This window comes from Lissotriton vulgaris, chromosome 2_1, assembly GCF_964263255.1.
Source record: "Lissotriton vulgaris chromosome 2_1, aLisVul1.2, whole genome shotgun sequence".
Taxonomy (NCBI): domain Eukaryota; kingdom Metazoa; phylum Chordata; class Amphibia; order Caudata; family Salamandridae; genus Lissotriton; species Lissotriton vulgaris.
Genome location: NC_141687.1, coordinates 654,059,429 through 654,080,031, shown reverse-complemented (window position 1 = coordinate 654,080,031; position 20,603 = coordinate 654,059,429).

Below are 20,603 nucleotides of genomic sequence, written 5' to 3'. Positions count from 1 at the left end.
CCTGCTGACAGTTCGTGAAGAATAACTTATTTACAACTCAAGCTTGTGGAATTTATACCTGTCTTAATTATGGCACGACAAGTGTGTTTCATCCTCATTCTTGAGCAAGGCAAATAATGCAGTAAGGCTCCTATCGGGGAATGATATGTAGGGGCATATCAAAGTCCTTGCATAAGTAATGGTATATGCATAAAACTTGCTTTTAACAGGAGAGTTGGGACTAAATAAGAAACACAAGTGAGTATGTGTTTCAATGCCAGTTACATAGCTCAGTGAGTTAACATGCTCGCTGCTGAGATCTGTGTGAAGTTTGCTATTGACAGGTTCATATACTCAAAGTAGCTCAGTGGATTTCTGCATGTACTGCACATATGTGTGCAGTCTATAGGTCACAAGTTCTAATTTCAGCAAGATTGTGTTATGGTTTAGTTTGCCTGCTCCAGAAACCTGTGAGTAACTTTCATATCACAGATCTTTCATTACAATATTGATCCAGCCTTTCACCCTCTTGATGTTGATAAAACAAAGATAACTGATTACTGACTTTTTTTCCTGCTCAATTGTGCTAAAACAGGGGTGCCCGTCAAATGTGAAGGAGGATTGAACCCATGCCAGATTTCAGATTAAAAGCTAACTATGTATTAGAACTATATTAGGTTTATTGTATTTTATGTGCCTATCCTGAAAGTCTGGCATGTATCTACCCCCCTGAACCTATGTTTGATATACCTAATCTAATACAAGTCCAGATGGGGAACACAATTACTGCATTTAATGTCTGAATTTACATAGAACAGAAACACAAAAGAATATAAACAAGCATTTGCATAGCCAATAGGTCTTGCCTTTGGGACCTTATAAGTATTTAATTATGCAGCACAATATCCTTAGTGCAACATCAACTGTTGCATTGCTAAACACATAAGGTCCCAAAGGCGAGACCTATTGGCTATGCCAATGCTTGTTTGTATTTTTGTAGAGGAAGATTCTAAGCAGATTACATTGAGAGGCATCAGAGGTGGTACTCAGAAGTGAAATAAGAACCGATATTCATAGCGACTGAGTGTGTGTGACACATTGGCATACACTGAAAACCCTTTTGCTGTTTTTTTATTGAGGGGATTTTAATGGATCTGAGCGACGCTTTTCACACTCCCTCTGGGATTAAGGAAGGGTTCAGTCACAGTCAGGTGAATACATTTAGCGATGGGATGGTGACCCCTGTCAAAGGTACAGCGTGTATCTCCCTGCGGACAGACATTTCTGAAAGGAAAGAGCTGGGAGAGTGACGGCTTTAGAATTGTCCAAGGTTTTATAATCTTATTAAACAATTGTAGTTACAAAGCTACTGCCTAGTTCCTTGGGAAATAGAATACTATGCAGTAAGCCAGAAACCATGATCAGCATTGTGCAGCGACGGTTCGTGGAGGGAGTTACGGTGGGGCAGGAGGGTGGGGAGGGGCAGGGTGGAGGTTGCTAAAAACCGGCATATGGATAATTGCAGGTAAGTAAACAATTTAATTAATAAAACGAATTTCGTAGTGCGCCTTGCATCGCAAAATGCAATGCAGTGCGAGCTACGAAATTCGTTTTATTAATTAAATTGTTTACTTACCTGCAATTATCCATATGCCGGTTTTTAGCAACCTCCACCCTGCCCCTCCCCCTCCCCACCCTCCTGCCCCACCGTAACTCCCTCCACGAGCCGTCGCTGGCATTGTGGAGTCATTCTCGGTGTATTCTGTTATTGTTGTTATTCTTATTGTTATTATTAGGATTATTGATAATAATAATATTATTAGAAATCGGGTTACTGGTTGACTATGGTGTGAGCCAGTGCTTAATTTGTAAAACATTAAGTGCCAGGGCTCTGACCAGAAGGCCACTGCAGCTCACATCACCCATCACCGTTGTCATCGCTGCCAAAACAACTACTAACCATCTCTCTCGCATGTAAATGTGACAGATCAGAATTTTTAAAGTCCCCAAAGCAAAAGGAATGGAATGGGAGGCAGGTATTAGCAATTTTAATGTATATTGAATTCCTAAACTACTCTTGTTCTGCTCATCTCTAAATTCGATGAGCAGCGCCACCATATGGTGGACTGTTCTAAGTATTGTGTTGACAATTAGGTACCAGGCCGAGCACCTAAAACCAATTAAGTGCCGGTGTAAGCCCTGGTGAAGCAGAAACCACAATCCCAGTCAGTGTTTAGCACCGGAAAGCCCCGGCTCAAATTAAGCGCTTGTGTAAGCCCTGGTGAAGCAGAAATCACAATCCTAGTCAGGGTAAGGCACAATCAAACCATAAAATTAACCTGTGCACGCCCCCTGGTAGCTTGGCACAGAGCAGTCCTTGAGGCAACGTGTAAAGTATTTGTGCAACACTCCAAGCAGTAAAATACTGAAAACACCACACAAAGAAAAACAAAACTTACTTTAATAAATAAAACAAGACCAAATTGGTACAAAATCTAATCAGTAGAACTGGATATATTGAATGGTTTTACGGAAAATAGTGCCAAATGTGTAAAGTGCCAACTGTCAATATCTGGTTGTGCCAGACGGGACACAGTCAAAAGTTCAGGCCTTATATACTGATTTGCAGATCACTGCATGGATCCGTGTCAAAGATGTGTTGTGCAGCCGACGTGAGGCACCACATTCTAAAGTTGTGGTGAGGCTGGGATGCGACGTTCTCTTGCATCAACGTCAATGATCCCGTCAATGCAGCTTTTGAATCAAAGTTTGGAGTTGGCGATGCGTAGTGCAGTTGGGGTGATGCATCGGTTTTGAGGAGTTGCGAGGCTGCCATGCGGAGTCCGTCATCAAGGCGGCCATTGGTGAGAGATGTGAGGGTTTGTGCTGACGATGCATCGCACAGCGGCTGTTATGAATGCGATGCAGGATGGGGTCATGATGTGAGTTTTTGAGATGGTTCCAATCTGTGTAGTTTTGGAGATGCGTTGTTTCTGCCCAGGGTTGCACTGCACAGCATAGGAGATGCGTCGGTTCCACTGGATTCATAGAGGCTGGCAAAGCACCTTAAGCCCACTTTCAAGGGTCCAGGACTGGAGAGGCAAAACTTAGTAGGGTAGACTCACAGATGTCAGAGTTCAGGTGTAGGTGCAAGGTTGCTGGAAGTCTGTTATGTCCCTGAGGCTTCACATCAGGAGGCCAGCCACTAGCCCTTGGAGTCACTCTGGGTACTGGTTTCAAAAGATGCAGGTCCAATCCTTTTCATTCAGGTAAGAGGGCAGCAGGTCAGCACAGCAGGGCTGCCGTTCCTTCTGAGCAGCAGTTCAGCAGAGTGACAGTCTTTTCAGCAGCACAGGAGCTGTCCTTCCTGGCAGAGTACCCTCAGGTCCAGAAGTGTACTGAAGTGGTGATGTCTGAGGTCCTTCTTTTATACACAGTTATGCCTTTGAAGAGCACAGGTCCGCTGACTTCCTGGCCCTGCCTCCTGACTAACTACAGGTGTATGCCACCCTTTTTGTGGAGATAGGACACAGCTTATTCAGATGCAAGTGAGGCTGGGCACAGCTTCTCCTTCCCATTGTGTCAGTGACGGCCCATCTAGCCGCACCTAAGCTCCAATTGTGTGTGGCTGTCTAGGAGAAATGCACAAATCCTAACTGTCAACTACACCCAGTTATGTGACCAGAGACAGGCTGCATGCACCAAATGGCTAAGGCAAGAAAATGCCAACTTTCTAACATTTACAACTACTAGTACAGACATGGACATCCTATGTGAAGGACACGACTGACTGCCTCAAGAAATTGGAAACTATACGTCATCTTTTTTTGGAAGACATTTGGCTCTGCACCATTGACGTGGTATCATTATATACCTCAATTGCACATAATGAGGGTTTAGAAGCGGTAGAATGGCGACTACTAAATTCGGAGATCAATCATGACAAAGGTATATTTCTCTTGGAACTGTTACACTTTGCCCTATACCACAGCTACTTCACCTGGCAAGAAAAATTCTACATCCAACGGACCGGAACCTCCATGGGTTTTCCGGGAGCACCCTCGTATGCTAACATCTTTATGTCCCATTTTGAGGAACAATTCATTGTATCCAATCCGACTTGGCAAACCAATGCAACATTATTTCTCCATTACATTGATGACATTTTAGTACTCTGGACAGGAACCAGGGAAGAGTTGGAAGAGAGCATAAGCACATTAAACATGTGTAACCCTCGAATAAGATTCACTCATGTCATTGATAAGGATACAATACACTTTCTTGACATTGAAATCAAAAGAACTCCTGCAGGATTGGAAACACCAATGTACAGGAAACCCACTGATGTCAACAACGCCTTGTGGTTTTCAAGTGCACATCCCTACAGTTTGAAGAAACATCTTCCCATTTCGCAGCTGATGCGTACAAAGAGAATTACCTCTGATGCCAATCGATGTCAGGAACTGATTGCCAGACAGACCGCAGAATACAAGGAGCGAGGATACCCAGAAGAGATATTGAGCCACGCCAATAATGTCATTGTACAGAAAACAAGAGAAGAGCTTTTAACTCCTAGAATCAAAATTCCCATGAAGCGTGAGGTATTTGTGATAAAGAACTCAGCTCAAGCATCACAAATAAAGACTATTATCAGAAACCAATGGGAATTAATTACCAATGAACCCGATTTCACTGAAGTATTTCATGGTATACCACTGTTTGCGCATACAAGAACAAAAAATCCACGGGAAATTCTCAAACCCAATAAGTTGCTTCCTAGAACAAAAGAGAAGGGAATGATGAAGTTTACAACTGCGGCCAATGTGGCAATGTCATCATGGGCAATTTATTCATGCATCCGCACACTGGATTAGGAATACCCCTGGGTAGCAGCTAAACACACTATGATTACTACCACAAGATACCAGTAGGTCAAACAGAAGAAAAACTGTCTCAAAAACGTGTTGGTTAGGGAACAGTCACCAAGTCTATGTTTCAATAGTACGTGGTGGTCATCAAATGATTCCCATCAGATACCCATCCTGTGCCGCCCTACATCATTTGGGATCCTTCACCCGAAGGAATTGATGAAAAACCACTTAAGATTAGGTGAACTGTAACCTAATCAAGTGGAAAAAACTCAAATGTGATGGGTTGGTCTGTGTGGCATGAGGAGGGTAAAAATAATTAGCAGTGCACAAAAAGTGTTAAAGTAACTGTGTTGAAAAGGTGTGTGAATATTAAGATTGGGTTGTAGAAGTGGAAAGAACTATTTTAATGGTATCCTATCTACACCCATCAATAAAAACAGTGCATGAGTGTATTAAACTTATATATACTCAGATGTATTGAAGGTCAACATGTTTCTGCGGTAGTTGGAGTCATAGGATCTCCTCCAGCTTCATCAGGACCTTATGTCAAATGCTACCGCATAAAAGTGAAAGTTTTTAAACAAAAGTGATAAAAGTGTCACCTGAAATTCGCCTGCTCAGTCAATCACGAGGGACGAACCAACAAGGAAAAAGAAAAAACACATAATTATAACAGTTTACTTGAGTGAATGTGTGATTTTGTTTGAGGCCAATCATTTATTGGTCTAACGGTCTCAATAAGTAGATCATAAAATTTGGTCACCCTTTCTAATGTGGGACCTTATTTTAAAGACATGCGTGTATCTTTTACTCACCCAATTTATGGGGAATATACGCTCCATCTCACCTGGCTACAGCTCAGGTAAAAACGGAGCACCGCTCTGTAAGAGAGAAGGAGGGAATAGAAGAGGAAAGATGCATAACCATTGAGCATAGATTTAGCACGACAACCGAAGACAAATCATCCATTATATTGAGCATTTAAGTAAAGAGGTCACTTAATCCAATGTTAGCCCAGTCAGTAATACCCATTGAATAAAACGATTGGTGCTTCTTCACTTAATATACTCAGAAACAAGACCACACACCTCTGCCCTGCCCAGTTATTGCACACAGGGTTGTATTTTGCTTTTGGGACTTGTAAGAAGTTATACACAAGTCTTGTAAGTAACGAGTCTATCAAAAGATCAAAGAGCGATCATGTAACATTCCTCCACTCATGAGAGGAAAAAGCGAACCTTACCCACATTAAAAGAATGCCTTTCTCTATATTGGAGAAAGAGCTAGCAAACCCCTGCCCTGCTTACCTGTCCGTCGGTCCTCCGGACATCCGTCTTGGCTGTCATGGAGGGAGGTACCGACCGGACAGGAAGCGGGTCTTTATCCTTCCCTGTTGTTAAGCGTCTAAGACACAACGTCAAGATCGACGTCTGCGTTAGGCTACTTGGCCGGGCACCCGTGTCACATGGTGTTGCCCGTGTCACATGATGCCACGTCACGAGTGACGTTCCGCTCAGTGGCCAGACGCCCGTGTTCTTACGTAAAAAGAGGCGTTTCGCTAGGCAATGTTTGTTGATAATCCTGGTTGCCTAGCAATGAAGACGCGTGGTAATAATGCAGTTAAATATCTCTGAATAACGAGTTTGTAAAGCGCAAGTGGATGCTCGCGTCTTGTGATGTTTGTGAAAAGCCCCATTCTATGCTATGCAACATGCTCGTTTGTAAGCTTCGGAAAAAAATCGTTATAGAGATAAGCAAATCGTGTTTTTATTTGCAAGGTAAGGCCGGGCCCCTATAAAAATGGGTTGCATCACTATGCTCTTGTATATTATCATATATTCTGGAGTGGAGTGGGATTTCTCGGATATGAAGATCTCCATAATATTAACTGGTTTATGAGAAATATTTATTTATTTATTCACCTTCCCTTTCATAGTGACTACATTTGTAAAAGAAAGGGGATGTTTGATGTATTCTTCCTGATGGCATTACTATGATATAAAGTGCTTCTGGGTCACAATCGATTTTCATAAGGTGTATGTGTGTCATGTGAACCTATAGGTATTTGTTAGATCGATTGCTCTACTCTCAACCCGAACCGATTAGCAAATGTTTCAGTCATAATGACATCCGTGAGATGTCTTCATTTAGGCCTGTTTTGTGAGTTTGTAACCTGTAGACCCATCTCTGTTCGCGTTTGAACAGAAATGTGCTAATATCTACAATGTGTGTTGGTATTATGGGTTGTTCCAAGACCGTCCATCTTATATATGTTGGTAGATGTTTTGCAAGTAGAAAGTGATTGGTGAGCTTAGTAGCCTGTCTACTGCACCGTATTGAGCTCTTGTGTTCAGATATTCGCAATTTAATCTTGCGAGTGGTCATGCCCACATACATCTTGCTACAGGGAAATTTGATTAGGTAGATCAAATTTGTGCTGTTGCAGTTTGTGAATCTGCGTTGTTCCCAAACTTTCTCCGTCCCGATGTCAATGGTTGTAGTTTTTTCTGTTTGGGGACATGCTGCACATTGTCCACAGGGGTGATGCCCTGTAACAGCTGGCATGTTCCATAAAGTCCCAACTACTCTTGGTCCTTCATTTTTGGGTCTTGTATGGACAAGTTTGTCCTTCAAATTTTGGCCTCTCTAGTAAGCAAAGAGGGGGAGGGGGAGCGTGTCTTGGCCGGTGTTTAGTATCCCCCAATGTCTCTTCACAATTTTGGTGATCTGATTTGAATAAGTTCCAAATGTGCTTACACAGGTAATGCGTTCTGTTTTCGGCTTGGGTGGTAGAATTTCCAGAAGGCCGGCTCTGTTGTTGTTAGCCGCTCGTTTCTTTGATGTCTGTATCAGTTTTTTGGGGTAATCCTTGTGTGACAAGTCTAGGGAGAGTTGTTGGGCATGTATCTCGAAGAGCGTTCTGTTTGAGCAATTTCTTTGTATACGCAAAAATTGCCCATAGGGTAAATTGTCCCGCAGGGCCTTCGGATGGCAGCTGTTGTAGTTGAGTAGAGAATTGCGCGCCATTGGTTTTCGGTAAAGTTCCGAAGCAAGGCCAGTAGGTGTACTCCGGATAAGTAAATCTAGGAAGGCCAATTGCTGAGTGTCATATTCCATTGTAAATTTCAAGAACGAGTTCCTTAGATTGAGCCAAGTATGGAACTCCTTTAACTCTGTCTCACTTCCACGCCACACCACGAAAATATCGTCAATGTAACGTTTCCAGGTTCGCAGACAACTAAGATGGAGATTAGTGTCTGCGAACACGTGTTCTTGCTCGAAGTGATGTACGTACAGATTAGCGAGACTAGGGGCAAAAACGCTGCCCATACTAGTCCCGCTAATCTGCAAGTAGAGACTATCTTCGAAGCCGAAGAAGTTCTCTGTCATCGCCAAGGTGGCTATGCCACAACTGCGGTACACCATCCTGGAGAAGGTTCAAAAGGTAGCAGGTATGGAGTTTAATACTTCTCTAGCGAGAAGAGAAACACACTGGATAAAATTTCTGGGGACAGTCAGCCCAGGAGGTCTTAATGACCACTACGAATTGCTATGCTTTTTGTAAATTAGATTCAGTTTGTATTAGTATGTTTAGATTGTACGGGAGTACGCTGTTCCTTTTCATAGCTAATCATGATTTTGACTGCATAGTCCTCTTTTTTCAATAACCTTTGACTTAGTGCTCTTGACTTTTCCTACATCAGTTGGGCTATCATACACAGTGACCCCCAGCGGGTTTCAGGGTAATTACGCAGTCCAGCAGATAGCTGTTATTGATCCAGCTGTGATGGTTCCTATACTATGTTATTCCTAATTTATTATTTTTTCTCCTTGCATTTTTTCCTTTATTGCACGGGACTTTCGTGACTCACACCTTCCTTTCGTCGCTATACCTGATTTTTGCAGTACACTTTATGATTATTGACTCCTCTCCTCTAGCACGTATACACCTGAGCCCGTTTTCCAGCTTTAGTTCTCTTTTTTCTATTTCTTTCAACTATCGACATCCGCACCATGTGACTAGGTGGGCGGAGTTGCGTTACCTCTGGATGAATGACGCCGTAGCTGTGAGGCTGGTGAGTTTTGTACTCTCCCGGTCATTTATTAGATCGCATTAGTTTGCATCTTCGTTTTACTAATGGAAACCTTATTTGTTTCCAGAGAACAGTTGATCACTCGGACGAGTAGCTCTATTTTTCCCCGTAAGGGTAAGTCTTGTTAACTCTAATGTGGGTATTTATGGTCTCTCGAACACGGCGCAGTCATTAACATGCACTGCGCTTGCTCGTATCCCTGCAGGCTTGTTTACTGTTGTGCCAGAGGTCCGTTCGTCTTAACCCGTTAGCTGCAGCTTTGACTGAGGTATCTCAATCATTGAGGGTAAGTCCGGTAATTTAACACATTGGTTATGGTGTTACTTTAAGATGCAAACTTTGTATTACTTACGCTCTCATCGTCATTGCAGAACGTTTATGGTTTTGTTTTAGATCTGCTTCGACTCATTTCAGAACAGCCTCTTCTATCGAGTTCCCCATTGGGGACCCGGATTGGTGAGACCATTTACCTTTAGTCTAGCTTTTCTCTATGGGAGCACCTACGCTTTGGTAATGTGGGGCCCTTTGGTCCGCATGTCTTTACTCACCTGCTAATGAGATTCATTCACCACCACTGGGTAACCATCTTGCGTATCGCATGTCACATACACACATTGGTACAGATACGCACATCTCGTTTTCTCTAGTATTATCCAGAGGATTTCCACCTTTGAGCCTTGGGTATTTTTTCTCTAATTTTATTACTCTTTGGTTTCTTTTATCCTTTGGGTGAGCACTGGTTCAGCGTTACTCCCCAGTCTCGTTTCCCCTTATGCCTGCATGTACATCTTAAATATATGTACGACATGTGTTGACAAAATGTGTATCATTGTTGCCTCGTAGGTCCTGCTACACCGTACCTCAGAACACAGTGACCCCGAAAGTGTTTTTGAAAATATTGTTACCACATCACTTATGGATTTGTTTTTGATACTTCCCCTGACGAAGGGTTCTGCATGAACCCGAAATGCATTGGAAAACTATGTTTGGATTTGGAATATATGTGTCCTAAACATATATTTGATAATCATGGTTATGTTTGCAGTCAATAGGTTTTTGAAATTTTCAACACATGTATAAACACAGACTGCATGTAGATGTATGAATATTGAGTTAAAACATCATTGTCATTCTTATGATGAAAATATATAATGGAAATAAACCACTGGTTTAAATTTGAACATAAAAAAGTTTACGGTTTGATTAACCTGGTGAGGCCATTTGGCCCCTCAAAGTTGTGCCTTTGGTAGCCCAGGGCATCCCTGAGCTCATACTTGGTATTTATTCCACTGGGGGGGCGGGGCACGCTCCATCTCAACCATCGAGCACACTAAACATTATTAGCAAAGATTAAAACTTACACAGCTTCACAGAAACACAGGTGTGCTATTCCACCACTTTTCTGATAACTTTCTAAAAGGAGCATTTTCAGAATTGTAATAAAAAAAATGACTTCACCATAAGTTAGGATTTTACATTAGGATTCCAGAGACACAAAACATAAACCAGTTTCCCTTCCCATTTGGAAACTACACTTATAAAATGTAATAAGGCAACTCTCCTATAGGAGCCTTCATCAGCCTGGATAGCTTGACTCCAGTGGAGTGGAGAGCCTGGGACTCACGTCTGAGTATACCCAGCACACTCTGGGTGAAAATTGCAAAAAACACAGTTGATGGACAGAATGTAGAACAATGTCATACATTCACCCCAGTACAAGGATCTGGGCCTAAATCCATCGTTTTTTTGTTTGCACTCCACACCACCCTGGGTTAGACACTGGCTATATGCAAATCAGCTCTGACCCTGTGCCTCATGGGAACAGTCCAGTCCGAACTACCAAGCCTTGTCTTTCCCAGACCGGAATCAAGCATCTAAGCACCGGTTTCTGGTTATCAGCCTTCATCAGCCTGGATAGCTTGACTCCAGTGGTGTGGAGAGCCTGGACTCACGTCTGAGTATACCCAGCACACTCTGGGTGAAAATTGCAAAAAACACAGTTGATGGACAGAATGTAAAACAATGTCATACATTCACCCCAGTACAAGGATCTGGGCCTAAATCCATCGTTTTTTTGCACTCCACACCACCCTGGGTTAGACACTGGCTATATGCAAATCAGCTCTGACCCTGTGCCTCATGGGTACAGTCCAGTCCGAACTACCAAGCCATGTCTTTCCCAGACCGGAATCAAGCATCCAAGGACCGGTTTCTGGTTATCAGCCTTCATCAGCCTGGATAGCTTGACTCCAGTGGTGTGGAGAGCTTGGGACTCACGTCTGAGTATACCCAGCACACTCTGGGTGAAAATTGCAAAAAACACAGTTGATGGACAGAATGTAGAACAATGTCATACATTCACCCCAGTACAAGGATCTGGGCCTAAATCCATCGTTTTTTTGCACTCCACACCACCCTGGGTTAGACACTGGCTACATGCAAATCAGCTCTGACCCTGTGCCTCATGGGAACAGTCCAGTCCGAACTACCAAGCCATGTCTTTCCCAGACCGGAATCAAGCATCCAAGGACCGGTTTCTGGTTATCAGCCTTCATCAGCCTGGATAGCTTGACTCCAGTGGTGTGGAGAGCCTGGGACTCACGTCTGAGTATACCCAGCACACTCTGGGTGAAAATTGCAAAAAACACAGTTGATGGACAGAATGTAGAACAATGTCATACATTCACCCCAGTACAAGGATCTGGGCCTAAATCCATCGTTTTTTTGCACTCCACACCACCCTGGGTTAGACACTGGCTATATGCAAATCAGCTCTGACCCTGTGCCTCATGGGAACAGTCCAGTCCGAACTACTAAGCCATGTCTTTCCCAGACCGGAATCAAGCATCCAAGGACCGGTTTCTGGTTATCAGCCTTCATCAGCCTGGATAGCTTGACTCCAGTGGTGTGGAGAGCCTGGGACTCACGTCTGAGTATACCCAGCACACTCTGGGTGAAAATTGCAAAAAACAGTTGATGGACAGAATGTAGAACAATGTCATACATTCACCCCAGTACAAGGATCTGGGCCTAAATCCATCGTTTTTTTGCACTCCACACCACCCTGGGTTAGACACTGGCTATATGCAAATCAGCTCTGACCCTGTGCCTCATGGGAACAGTCCAGTCCGAACTACCAAGCCATGTCTTTCCCAGACCGGAATCAAGCATCCAAGGACCGGTTTCTGGTTATCAGCCTTCATCAGCCTGGATAGCTTGACTCCAGTGGTGTGGAGAGCCTGGGACTCACGTCTGAGTATACCCAGCACACTCTGGGTGAAAATTGCAGAAAACACAGTTGATGGACAGAATGTAGAACAATGTCATACATTCACCCCAGTACAAGGATCTGGGCCTAAATCCATCGTGTTTTTGCACTCCACACCACCCTGGGTTAGACACTGGCTATATGCAAATCAGCTCTGACCCTGTGCCTCATGGGAACAGTCCAGTCCGAACTACCAAGCCATGTCTTTCCCAGACCCGAATCAAGCATCCAAGGACCGGTTTCTGGTTATCAGCCTTCATCAGCCTGGATAGCTTGACTCCAGTGGTGTGGAGAGCCTGGGACTCACGTCTGAGTATACCCAGCACACTCTGGGTGAAAATTGCAAAAAACACAGTTGATGGACAGAATGTAGAACAATGTCATACATTCACCCCAGTACAAGGATCTGGGCCTAAATCCATCGTTTTATTGCACTCCACACCACCCTGGGTTAGACACTGGCTATATGCAAATCAGCTCTGACCCTGTGCCTCATGGGAACAGTCCAGTCCGAACTACCAAGCCATGTCTTTCCCGACCGGAATCAAGCATCCAAGTACCGGTTTCTGGTTATCAGCCTTCATCAGCCTGGATAGCTTGACTCCAGTGGTGTGGAGAGCCTGGGACTCTCGTCTGAGTATACCCAGCACACTCTGGGTGAAAATTGCAAAAAACACAGTTGATGGACAGAATGTAGAACAATGTCATACATTCACCCCAGTACAAGGATCTGGGCCTAAATCCATCGTTTTTTTGCACTCCACACCACCCTGGGTTAGACACTGGCTATATGCAAATCAGCTCTGACCCTGTGCCTCATGGGAACAGTCCAGTCCGAACTACCAAGCCATGTCTTTCCCAGACCGGAATCAAGCATCCAAGGACCGGTTTCTGGTTATCAGCCTTCATCAGCCTGGATAGCTTGACTCCAGTGGTGTGGGGAGCCTGGGACTCACGTATGAGTATACCCAGCACGCTCTGAGTGAAAATTGCAAAAAACACAGTTGATGGACAGAATGTAGAACAATGTCATACATTCACCCCAGTACAAGGATCTGGGCCTAAATCCATCGTTTTTTTGCACTCCACACCACCCTGGGTTAGACACTGGCTATATGCAAATCAGCTCTGACCCTGTGCCTCATGGGAACAGTCCAGTCCGAACTACCAAGCCATGTCTTTCCCAGACCGGAATCAAGCATCCAAGGACCGGTTTCTGGTTATCAGCCTTCATCAGCCTGGATAGCTTGACTCCAGTGGTGTGGAGAGCCTGGGACTCACGTATGAGTATACCCAGCACACTCTGAGTGAAAATTGCAAAAAACACAGTTGATGGACAGAATGTAGAACAATGTCATACATTCACCCCAGTACAAGGATCTGGGCCTAAATCCATCCTTTTTTTGCACTCCACACCACCCTCGGTTAGACACTGGCTATATGCAAATCAGCTCTGACCCTGTGCCTCATGGGAACAGTCCAGTCCGAACTACCAAGCCATGTCTTTCCCAGTCCGGAATCAAGCATCCAAGGACCGGTTTCTGGTTATCAGCCTTCATCAGCCTGGATAGCTTGACTCCAGTGGTGTGGAGAGCCTGGGACTCACGTCTGAGAATACCCAGCACACTCTGGGTGAAAATTGCAAAAAACACAGTTGATGGACAGAATGTAGAACTATGTCATACATTCACCCCAGTACAAGGATCTGGGCCTAAATCCATCGTTTTTTTGCACTCCACACCACCCTGGGTTAGACACTGGCTATATGCAAATCAGCTCTGACCCTGTGCCTCATGGGAACAGTCCAGTCCGAACTACCAAGCCATGTCTTTCCCAGACCGGAATCAAGCATCCAAGGACCGGTTTCTGGTTATCAGCCTTCATCAGCCTGGATAGCTTGACTCCAGTGGTGTGGAGAGCCTGGGACTCACGTCTGAGTATACCCAGCAGACTCTGGGTGAAAATTGCAAAAAACACATTTGATGGACAGAATGTAGAACAATGTCATACATTCACCCCAGTACAAGGATCTGGGCCGAATCCATCGTTTTTTTGCACTCCACACCACCCTGGGTTAGACACTGGCTATATGCAAATCAGCTCTGACTCTGTGCCTCATGGTACAGTCCAGTCTGAACTACCAAGCCATGTCTTTCCCAGACCGGAATCAAGCACCCAAGGACTGGTTTCTGGTTATCAGCCTTCATCAGCCTGGATAGCTTGACTCCAGTGGTGTGGAGAGCCTGGGACTCACGTATGAGTATACCCAGCACACTCTGGGTGAAAATTGCAAAAAACACAGTTGATGGACAGAATGTAGAACAATGTCATACATTCACCCCAGTACAAGGATCTGGGCCTAAATCCATCGTTTTTTTGCACCCCACACCACCCTGGGTTAGACACTGGCTATATGCAAATCAGCTCCGACCCTGTGCCTCATGGGAACAGTCCAGTCCGAACTACCAAGTCATGTCTTTCCCAGACCGGAATCAAGCACCCAAGGACTGTTTTCTGGTTATCAGCCTTCATCAGCCTGGATAGCTTGACTCCAGTGGTGTGGAGAGCCAACTGGTAACATTTAATTGGCAGGCCCTGGGCACATGTAGTGCACTTAACTAAAGGCTTATAGGTAAATTAAATGTGCCCATTTTGTATAATTCAACATCACCATGTTTTGAGCAGTGAGCATAAGCACTTTAGCACTGGTTAGCAGTGGTATAGATTGCAGAGTCTTAAAGCCAGCAAACGCAAAATCAGCTACAATAGGAAGTCTGAAGGCAAAAAGGTAGGGGGAAACCATGCCAAGGATGACATCTCCAACAATTATTATTATTACTAATATTATTATTAATATCCCCTTAACTGCTGGGTCATCCCCCTTAGTGCTGCCCACTTTTTAGGCTATTTGGGGCAGTTCGTGCTTAGGGTTCCATAACTTTGTCCACATAAGGTGTCCATGGCAAATTTGTGTTCCTTTTTTCAGCAACCTAGGGATTCTAAAGATACCCTGGGTTTGTGGATTCCCAGAGGTCATTGAGAAAATAGGAAAAATATATGTACATTTTGAGTATTTTAGCAAAAATAGAACAGAGTGCTACGAATAAAAATGTCTGGGTTTTTTCTTTCTAAACATGGCATCAATAAACAAATTGCTGTGCTAAAATCATCATTTTCCCAGTTTTCAGAAACATGCACACCTGAATAAAAAATACTCTTTTTTGCCACATTTTTGGCATTTTTCAAGTACCTAGCCCATTTTTTCCATTTTCTGTGCTCTCATACTAATTATAGTTTGTGATGGAAACTAGTGTGAAACCCATGGGTGATTGAGGAAAGATATAGATTTCTGGAAGTTAGATACAAATCTGAATTCAAAAGGGGTCATATGTATTGTATTGCATTGTAATTGCCTTTATATAGCGCTAACTACCCCTTCAAGGTTTTCCCAAATAAACTAACTGTGGAAATAAAAAAAACATTGAAAATGAGTAGAAAAAAACTGTAATATGTGACAATGTTTTCATCTGTAACTTTTTATCATGCTGGCCTATTAGCAAAAGCAATATCCCATTACATCCAATAGACATCTATAGGGGTTGTATGTCCTCCAAGAGCCCATGGTACCCATAGCCAACAACTGAGCTGCAACGTACAATGGTTTTTCATTGTGTTCAGAGTGTAGACCAATTCATTTGATCAAATATGATGACTGAAAAATGGGTATCAAGGAAACCTATGTATTTCTGAACTAGGCACATGATAAGGAATTTAGGAGCAGTGGTGTTTTGTACACCTCTGAATATGTGGGTACCTGTACAAGCATATGATTTAGAGACTATTTTTAAAAATGTCTTAGTTCTTATATACTGGTTTACTTTTGAAAGACACAAATGCAATGAAATCTAGTGAGTAATAGGCGTTCTACTATTCTATGCTCCCACATATCTTCTGATAAATATGGTACCTCAATTGTGGGTATAGGCCTGGTGCCCATGAGAGGAAATTGGCCAAAACACAACTTGAATGCATCACATTTTTCCACTGAAAACGAATCCTATTTTCCCAATGTGGATAGCTGTAGATTTTGGACACTTGCTCAGCTGGCACCTAAGGAAACCGTGTAAACCTGTACATTTTCAAAAACTAGACACCTGGTGGAATGTAGGGCAAGGGACTTGTGTGGCTCTCACCAGGTTTTTTACCGAAAATGCCTTGCAAACCTCAAACTTTGTCTAAAAATAAAAATGTTCCTCATATTATTGTGAGGGAAAGTTCTGGAATCTGCTGGTAGCCACAAACTTCCTGTCACACAGCATTCCTCCAACTCTCAGGTTAAAAATGGCACCTCACTTGTGTTAGTAGGCATAGTGACATGACCGGACACAGCCCAGAACTCAGCACAGATACATTACATTTTCCCATTTTCCCAATCAAAACTGACTTTTTTTTGCAAAGTGGTTTACTGTGGATTTTAGGCCACAGCTCAGCTGGCACCTAGGGAAATCTAGCACACTTGCACGTTTTGGAAAACTAAACACCTGTAGGAATCCAGGGAGATGTGACTTGCGTGGCTTCACCAGGTTTTTATACCCAGAATCCCCTGCAAACCTCAAACATTGACTAAAAACACACTTTCCTCACATTCCTGTGATGGAATCTGTGCGGAGTCACAAACTTCCTTACAGACAGCATTCCCTCATGTCTCACAACAAAAATTATACCTGACTTGTGTGGGTAGGCCTAGTTCCAGAAACAAGAAACTGGATTTAGGACCATAGGTCAGCCAGCATCTAGGGAAACCTAGGAAACTTGCACATTTTGCTAAATTTGACACATTGGAAATCCAGCTTAGGGTGACTTGTGCAACTCTCACCAGGTTTTTTTCTACACAGAGAATCCCTTGCAAACCTCATCATTTGACTTGAAAAACATATTTCATAACATTTTTATGATGGAAAGTTCTCTAAACATGTGGGGAGCTAAAAACGTCATCCAACAAGCATTGACCTAAGTCTCCCAATAAAGGTGGTACCTCACTTGTGTGAGTAGCCCTAATGGGTGCGATAGGAAATGGTCCAAAGCGCAACATGGATACATCACATATTTCCCCTCAGCCCTGTCCTTTATATTTCAAAGTGGTTAGCTGTGGATGTTGGGCCCTAGCTCAGCCGGCACCTAGGGTAACCTAGAAAACATGCCCATTTTTGAAAACTAGACACCTGGGGGGGACTCCAGGGCAGGGTGACTTGCATGGCTCTCATCAGGGAATTTTACCCAGAAGCCTTTGAAAATGTCAAACTTTGGGAAAAAGCACTCATTTTCCTCACAATTCTGTGCCAGAAAGTCCTGGAATCTTTGGGGAGCCGCACATCTCTTACCACCCTGAGTTTCCACCCATATTCCGATAAGAACAGTAGCCCTACTTGAATAGGTGGGCCAAGAGATCACGATACAAAAGGCCCTAAAGTGCAACATTGAGAGGTAAGGATAGCTGCTGTATTTGGGTCTAAGCTGTGGTGCCACCCATGAAAACCTATGAACCACAGACATTTTTGAAAGGTAGACAAGCAGGGGAGGCCAGGGCACTGTGCCTTGCATGGATCTCACAAGGTTGTCTTATCCACAAAGAACTCACCAAAGTACATTTTTTGCTCTATTCACCTCATTCATATTCTTTCTAATAGGTACCTTCAGCAAATACTAAATAATAATTCAAATATGAGTATTGCAGGCTTCCTTTTTCATATACCAAACTTGTTAGTATACTATATGAAACTCCATATGTTAAAGGTAGGTGATGATAAGTCACCCCCTCAGACACAAACAAAGGTAATTGCATGCACACATAACAATCTCTTGCATCCATAGTATCCACATACTAATACAATAGTTTAGCAAAAACATTTAACGAATAATCATTAATAGAGTTATCCTGGTGATATATATTATCACCTGTTATTTTCTCAATATTAGTCTGTGGCCCTTCTTTAAGATTTCCCACATCTACTTTTTCACTCACCAAATCATTAGTAATATTATTCTTAGTAGGATACATAAAATAAGGCACAGCAACAATTGGTTTTAACCAAACAAACATTAGCAGTAAAATACTTATTAAGCTAGCATTAATTCATCTACGTTTAAAACTTTGGTTTTGATATCCAGTCCCTTGAAATGTTGCCTTTGCCATTTTCTTATGAAAATCAAAAACTAAACTAAAACTAAAAATAGTGAAAAATAGTGTGGAGTGTATCCAAGCACTTCTTAACCGCATCGCTGCTGCGGTTATTTTTGCGCTGTTTTCTAATTACCGCATTACATGACGAGCTCAGCTCGTCACCCACACACGTCACCCGTGGCTGATGACGAGCTGAGCTCGTCATCCGCATCGAAGGGGTTAAGCCTTCTTGCTTTCCCCTCTCTCTATTGTTTTCACAGCCTTTAACTCAAATCCAGCTTAGTTTTCCTCACTCTTCAGAGTGATCTTTTAACATTTTCTGTACCCCAATTTTGACACAGGTTATTTAGGGTAGCTTATAACAGTTCTTGTGACTTGATTCTGCAACAGTCTTTTCCCCACACTGATCTGTGTGTTCAACTGCTTCTGCCACCATGTTTGTCCATTCAGGTGCTGTGTATTTCTAGTTTGGAACTCTTGCCCTTTTTAGGCCTCGGCCTGCGAAAGACTGCGCTCTTGCGCAGTCTCGCTGGCAAGACTTAATGGGGTAGAGTGAACATCACTAGCGAGGTTAAGCCCCGCCCCTCTTCTCCATTGGCTGGCCTCCTAAACGGTGGCCAGCCATTGGAGAAGAGGTTCTAGTGAAGTTCTTCTTTCTATCTAAGCCCTGTCCTTATCAGATTTGGGGGCGTGTTTTTGACTTTCTTTCTTAGATTCTTTGATGTAATGAACAACAGTCAAAAACATGCCCCACAGTCTGAAAAGGACGGGGCTTACCGTTGGGGCAGACCATGGAGAAAGTTTCGGCTCTGTCTGCACCGTCCTGCCTGCCGTCCCTGCCCTTCCTCTGGCTGAGCCCGGCCCGGGGGAGGGGGCGGGGGACGCTCCCTCTTATCCCTGTTGTGGCTTTTGCATCTTCAAGGACTAGGAAGAGGGTCACATCACGTTGGGGTGTACTCATTGTTATATGAGGCTATAAGCGGACGTTTCTTTGCTCCCAGGGAATAGCGATGCGCACTAGGGCCTCTAGTCTTGACTGTGAGAGGTGGGGGTGGCAGAGGATACTCACAGGGTCTTGGGCAGCTCGTCGTCCATCATGGAGGGGTGGCTGAGGGGAACTGCGCGTGAGGTGAGGATTCGGTAACGTGTCCCCAAAACTCCCACAGGCCTTGAGTTCGGCCCCAGTGGCGTTGAGGTGAAGAGGCGGTGGCGGCAGATTCTGTAGGCCGCTGCACTTCTCCAAGACAATGAGACACAGAGAGAAGGGGGGTGGGTGGGGGCAACTGTCACAAGATGGCAGGCATGGGAGGAAGGAGACCACGCATGCATGCACCGTGGGTCGGAAACAGGCATTCAAGAGCGTCACGTCATGGGCTGCGCATAACACCTTATAATTGCGTCTTTGCTAGCGCCATCATAGAGTTCGGCAAAACGTAATATCTTAATGTAGATGGCTCGTCCGCTCTGCAAAGGTGAGAAAATAAGACACCCTGAAGTTCTTCGCATGTGACACGTTCGCTGTTGCTGCTATACTTTAGCAAATCCTCTATCCACCGTAGAAAGAGCTCCAGTTCTGACCGTGCGTTCTACTGAAAAGTTAGTTGTGGCTACTAGAAAGAGGACCCTTATTGGATTCGCTGTTACTAGCTTCTGGATATCACTGGAGCACAGTTTTTAGATCTCCACCTGCGGACATATGTAATGAATAATGGAAACCGCAAAGTACCATAGAGGAGTCATAAAGAGGCATCGAAAGTAGCATTTATTTATACAGAGGGCCACCTTAGAAGTCCTGTTTTGTAGCCATTATCACAGTACAACTATTAAAAAAAAAGACAGCTACACAGCCTAGTATGCAAATATGGGCTCCAAACCCCTATTATTGTTGTGGATAAATAGCCAGGACTGGCTGAGGGTGTCCAGTACGACATGCGGTACCTTGGCAGCTAGAAAAGCTGTCATTCTGACATGGACAGGTGTCAAGCAGAGCTGCAGGTCTTGGGGTGTCACCGGAGGTAGCATCGCTGTATTTTTGCTACTGCCTTTTAGGTGCCATTGTCTTAGGGCAATCTTTTTTAATAATAAGTGGTTTAGTAAGTTATGGTAACCAAATGATTCTACCTTTCTGACGCTTTATGTCAGTTCACTTTTTCCTTCTTTGAGTTAGCAGGTATGTCTGCAGGACTCGTGCCGAAAAGTAGATGCGAGGC